This window comes from Pteropus vampyrus, unplaced genomic scaffold, assembly GCF_000151845.1.
Source record: "Pteropus vampyrus isolate Shadow unplaced genomic scaffold, Pvam_2.0 Scaffold378, whole genome shotgun sequence".
Taxonomy (NCBI): domain Eukaryota; kingdom Metazoa; phylum Chordata; class Mammalia; order Chiroptera; family Pteropodidae; genus Pteropus; species Pteropus vampyrus.
Window position 1 is genome coordinate 995,561 of NW_011889159.1, and position 6,755 is coordinate 1,002,315.

Genomic DNA, 6,755 nt, shown 5'->3' on the forward strand with positions numbered 1-6,755 from the left:
AAGATATGACAACACTGACTCACCAAATACAGACTATAGGACATCGAAATTATAATGCAAAAACTAAGTAGAAATTCTTGGATCAAAAAGTTTAAGAATTAAAATAAAAATTCAAATGGGGTCTCAAACATAGTTTTGAGCTGGCAGACAAAAATTCAGTGAATTTGATGATAGGTCAATTACAATGATTCCATCTGATAATCATCAAGGGAGAAAATAAGACTAATGAGAAGAGCCTCAGATACCTGTGGGAGACCATAGGACATCAACATATGTGTGATTGGGGAAACAGGATAGGATAGAGAGAAAGAGGCAGACAAATTACTTGAAAAAAATGAAGGCCAAAAATACCCCAATTAGTGTGATAAACATTAATCTATATATCCAAATACTAAATGAAATCCCAGAATATAAACTCAAAGAAGTCCACATCTATTCCTGATTATAGTGAAACATCATGAGTCAAATACATCATAGAGACATCACAGTACAAATATAAAAAACTGCACACAAAAACAATATCAAGTAGCAAAAGAGAAATAGAACTCATTATGTACAAGAAAACCTCAATAAAGTAACAGCAGATTTCTCACTGGAAATAATGGAGTCCAAAATCTAGTGGGATGATATAGTGGAAATGCTGGTAAAAAAAATCCAAACTGTCAACCAGTGATTCTATATCCAGAAAAACTATCTTTCAAAAAGGAAGGTGAAATAAAGACATTCCCATATAAACAAGACTGAGAGAATTTGTTGCTAGCATATCTTCCTTAAAAGGAAAAATTTCAAACTAAAAGAAATTGACACCAGATCCATATGAAGAAATAAGGAGCACTGGTAAAGGCATTACACTGGTAATTATAAGAGAAGTATTGATATGTTTTACTATTTTCACTGTTAAGTAGCGATTTAAAAGACAACTGCATAAAATAATAATTACTTAACTATTGTTGAGCTTCAAATGTATAAAGATTTCATTTCTATGACAATAATAGCACAAAGGAGAGAGACAGGAAGGGAGCTATATTGGAGCAAAGTTTCTATATACTATTGAAATTAAGTTAGCATTAATTTGAGGTAGATCGTTTTAAGTTAAGATACATACGAAGTCCCTAGAGCATTCACTAAGAAAATTGCTTTAAAAATATTGCTTAAGAAAATGCACAAAAAAGAATGTAAATTGTACACCAGGAAATATTGATTGAACTCAAAAGATGATAGTACAGGAGGAACAAACAAACAAAAGCACTGGACGTCAAGAAAACAAAGAGCAAAATGGCAGATGTAAATCTAATTGCATCAATAGTTACACTAAGTGTAAGTATTAGACACGCCAATGAAAAGACAGATTGTCAGATTTTATAAACAAAACAGGTTCCAATTGTATGCTATCTACAAGAGACACATGTTAGATTCAAAGATACAAATAGGCTGAAAATATAAAGATGAGAAAGATATACTATGAAAACAATAGACATAGAAGAGCTCAAATGTTATGCTAACTGCAGACAAAATAGACTTAAACAAGTCTTAAAAAAGCGTATCAGAGATATTTTTTAATAAAAAGTGGTCAATTCATCAAGATGATATAATAGCCATAAATACTTGTGTTTCTAAAAACACAGCCCCAATAAACACAAAACAAAAACTGACAAAAGTGCATGGGAAATAGAAAATTCAATTAATAATTGGAGACTTTATTTTTATTTATTTATTTTTTATTTATTTATTTATTATTATTATTATTTATGCCTACATCACCTGGTCTTTGCCATATCTTCCTAGGTGGTTTCCCATCCAAGCACTAACCAGGCCCAACCCTGCTTAGCTTCCAAGATGACATTGGGCTTGTTCAGGGTGGCATGGCCGTAGCCCATGAACTGTGGCTCCAACCCAGAACCTTCTGCGTGTAAAGCAGATGTGCTAACTGCTACACTATGGAACCACGTCCAATAATTAGATACTTTAATAGCACACTCTTAGTAATTCATAGAACAACTAGATGGAAAATGAGCAAAGCTGTAGAAGACCCTGGGAAAAAATGGCATAGATGATATGGGCTTTGTTCTTCCCTCTTGTGACCAAATCAAAGCTGTGACAGAAACATGGAGCAAACAGCAAGCAAAGTCACCGGGGATCTAGACAAACAGAAGCTCTACAACTAGGGAGACAAATTTATCAATGCCAAGCCAGCATTACAGGAAATGTTGGAGGAACTTCTTTAAGAAGAGAAAATATGTATCAAAAACAGGAATAAAGAATGCTAATAACTACATTCCTATCAACAAGTACTTCAAATGGAAAAGAATTAGTGCTCCAACCAAAAGATAGAATGGATAAGAATGGATAAGAAAACAAGACCCTTACATATGCTGCCTACAAGAGACTCACTTCATATTAAAAGACACTCACAGACTAAAAGGAAGGGAATGGAAAAAGATATTGTCATGATGGACCTTGACTGCATTGCATTGAATGAAATGAATTGGATAGAGAAACACAAATATGTGATTTCACGTACACGTGGAATCTAAAGAAAAAAAATCAACAACAACAACAAAAGCAGAAATAAACTCATAGATACAGAGAATATTTAGAAGGATATTAGGTGGGAGTGGGGTTTGGCGGGGGGAACCAAAAAAAGGCAAAGGGATTAAGAGGTACAAATGGATAGTGGCAGAATAGACATGGAGATGTAGAGTGTAGCATGGGGAAGATGGTTAATAATGTATAAATGTGTAAGGGGGAAGAGAGGTACTAGATTTAGTGGGGTGATCGCCTTGTTAATTATGTGGATCTCTGATTACTATGCTGTGCAACCAAAACTAGTATATTATTATATGCCAACTATAATTGAAAAAAAAAAACCCTCATTGAATTGTACAATGTAAATACAAGCAATTAATTGTCTATTATATTTCAATAAAGCCAGAAAAAATAAAAAATGAAAAAAAAATAACCCCTACAATCGAACAATTACACCATATTAACAGAATAAAGGATGAAACACAAATCATGTCAATAGATGCAGGAAAAGCATTTGACAGAACCCAACGCTCATTCATGATCATAACAAATGTGGAAGAAAAAAATAATTTTCTTCCCTAAAACCTCAAGACAGCCTAATACTCAGCTTGATTTCTTCTCAAAAGCACTCAAGGCAAAAATGGTTCTGTCACTTTGGACGCCCTGCTCTCACCTCTCCAGACAGTGGTTCTTTCCTAGACTTGGCTGGCACCTTCCCACTGTTTTGATCGCATGTAGAGATTTTTAAGAAGATGATTTGTACATTTCATTAGAATTTCTCAGTTGTTCTCAGTGGGAGTGTGGGTCTCCTAACTCACCTCATACTCCCTAACCAGCTGTCAGAAGAGACTACTTTCTAGCCTGAGAGAGGACACAGTGTTGGGAACTCCAGTTCTGAAGGAGAGGGAAGGAGAGCGGTTGATGGAAAAGGAGGTGAGGCAACTTCAGAGTGAGCATCAGTACAGAGGGTGGGGTGAGTATAGTAGGCCCAAGAGAGGAGTGACGGTGGCAGAGGGGAAGGGCAGTAAAAGTTGCCTTTGCACACTTTGTCCCCCAGTCCCTTACAGCAGGGATTCCTAATTCCTGGGCCACAGACTGGGCCACAGAGTAGGAGACAAGTGGTGGGGTGAGCTAGCAAAGCTTCATCTGTATTTGCGGTGCTCCCCAGTCCTAGCATCACTGCCTCAGCTCCTCCTCAGATCATCAAGCATTAGGTTCTCATAGGAGTGAGAACCCTTTTGTGGACTGTGAATGTGATCTAGGTTGTGCGCTCCTTGTGAGAATCTGATGCCTGATGATCTGAGATGGAGCTGAGGCTGTGATGCTAGCACTGGGGAGCGGCTGCAAACACAGATTAACATTAGCAGAGAGGTTTGAGACCATAATAAATCAATTGCTTGAAGACTCATATCAATATAGACCCTATTAGTGAGTGGCAAATGACAAGCTGCTCCTGGTGGCAGGCTCTATAGTGGAGAGTTGATGTACTTCAATTGTACAGCTGCATCTGGTGGAAGGCTTTAAGTCAGAATTCGATACTTATTATAGTCCTCACACAGCCTGTCCATTTTTTTATTTACCTCTTTGGTCTGCGCCTCTTTCCCGCACTGTGCACTTGTCTCAGTCACGGTTTTGGTAAGCCCACAAGCTAACCCTAGCTGAAGTGAGTAAAAGACAAATGTCACTGGAGAGCTTCTCTGAAAAGGGAAAAAGACCCAATGATGAGACAGCAGAAGACTCTAAGACTGCCGACAAAATAGAAGGCTGCATTTAAAAGAAAATACCAAGAGTTCTACTTAAATTACTGATTCATTGCAACAGGTGATTCAGGTTTTTCAAGCCTGCTTTGTATAATACGTGGCGACTGGCTATCCAACAAAGCCATGAAAACTTCAAAAGTGCTTTGCCACATGGAGACTGAGCACCCTGCATTAAAAGACAAGCCTTTGGAGTTTTTCAAAAGAAAAAAATGTGACATGAAAAACAGAAGCAATTATTGAAGGCCACCACTTCATCAAATGTGTCTGCACTGAGAGCGTCATTCTTAGTGGCTAATCGCATTGCTAAGGCTAAGAAGCCCTTTACTATTGGTGAAGAGTTGATCCTGCCTGCTGCTAAGGACATTTGTCATGTACTTTTAGGATAGGCTGCAGTTCAAAAGGTGGCATGTGTTCCTCTTTCGGCCAGCACTGTAACTAGATGAATTGATGAGATAGCAGAGGATACTGAGGAATAACGAGTCACCGTGGTACGCAATCCAGGCTGACGAGTCTACTGATGTTGACAACAAGGCAACAATGCTTGTTTTTGTGCGATATATTTTTCAGGAGGATGTGCATGAGGATATGATATGTGTACTTTTGTTGCCAACCAACACCACAGCTGCAGAACTATTCAAGTCTCTGAATGATTACATATCAGGAAAAGCGAACTGGTCATTTTGTGTCAGTATATGGACAGATGGAGCGGATGCCATGAGTGGACGACTTTCTGGTTTCACTATTCGGGTCAAAGAGGTTGCTTCTGAATGTGAGTCTATGCACTGTGTCATTCATAGAGAAATGCTGGCTAGTCGAAAGAATGTCTCCCGAACTTAACACGTTTTTGCAGGATGTGATTAAAATTATCAACCACATTAAACCCTTAACTCACGTCTGTTCACACAGCTGTGAGATGGACACAGAGCACACACATTTCCTCTTCTACACAGAAGTGAGATGGCTTTCTAAAGGTAGATCACTGGCCAGAGTTTCTGAGTTACAAAAAGTGCTCCAGAGATTTTAGAAAAACAGTCACCACTGGTAGCAGCACATTTCAGTGACGGGTCACAAAATTTGCTTACTTGTGTGACATATTCGACCTGCTTAACCAAGTCCATCTGTTACTTCAGGGGAGAATGACAACTACGTTCAAGTCGGCAGACCAAGTGGCTACATTCAACGCCAAACTGGAATTATGAGGGCGGCGAGTAAACATTGGGATTTTTTTGACGTTTCAAACACTGGCAGAGATTTTGAAGGAGTCCTGACTGGGAAGGAATGGATCCACGACTCATTTGTGAGTAAGCCAGGTGAATATACTTTGTCTGAGCTAGAAGAGGATCAACTGTTTGAGATCGCAAATGATAGTGGCCTCGAGAGTATGTTTGAGACAACTTCAATTCTCCAGACAACTTCAGATCTCCATATTTTCTGGATTAAAGTCATGGCGGAATATCCTGAGATTGCCACAAAAGCACCAAAAAGCCTGTTTCCATTTCCAACATCTTATCTTTGTGAAGCAGGGTTTTCTGTAGTGACAGCAACCAAAATGAAATTATGTGTTGCCGTCCAAATCTGTAGGTCCTTGTTCAGGTAGATGAAATCCTCACCATCATAAGCAAGTTAAAAATGTTCCTTCAGGAAGGGCCTGTTTGGAGCCACCACGCATCCGCAAGGTGCAAGGTCCTGGAACTGCCCTGACATCAGCCTGGTTGGTGGCAGTTGTCTCACCCCTCTCACTCTTACATTTGTCACAGCAAAAGTCAGTCACGACCCAGATTGAAAATGAAACCTGAAGCAAAATGCCACACACCTTCCCAGGCTAGAAAGTGTTGGTCAGCCCTTACAAGGTTAAGACCCTTTCCTGGACAGGTGCGTGACCCCTACCCCTCTGTGCCTGACATCACTCAAGTGCATCACTTAAGGATATTTCGTGATAATTTTCGTGAGGTCTGCCTTCTCGTCTCAAGAATCAGGTCCCATCTTCTCCAACTACTTCTCCCGCAGCATCTCACTATGACCCTTGCCTTAGTTGTCAAAGTGTAGGACCTGAATGTGTCTCGGAAGGTGGTGGTGGTGGTGAAGCCAGGCTTGCTGACCTAGGTGAACAAAGGTAGTGTCTAAACACATCAAGGAGTGAGAGCCTGGGCACAAGTCTTTCCAGGAAGGCAGGACGGGCTGTGACGCCCCGCCCCTGTCCCTCTGCCCGAGCTGGTCTCAAACGCTACCTCCTCCCATACCCTCATCCCCTCATCCCGCCCATGTCCTCCCCACTTCTCCACTCCCCTACCCCCCTTGCCTGTGCTGGGAGCGCTTTTCTGGGGCCTGTTATTGCTTTGTGTGGAGGGGAAAGGTGAGAGGAGGAGAGAGATGGAGAGAGATGGAGGGCACCAGGGTGAGGGAAGGGAAGGGGGCTGGCAACCCTGGAAAAAGGTGGAGACCCCTCCTTCTGCAGCTCCCTTGGCTTTT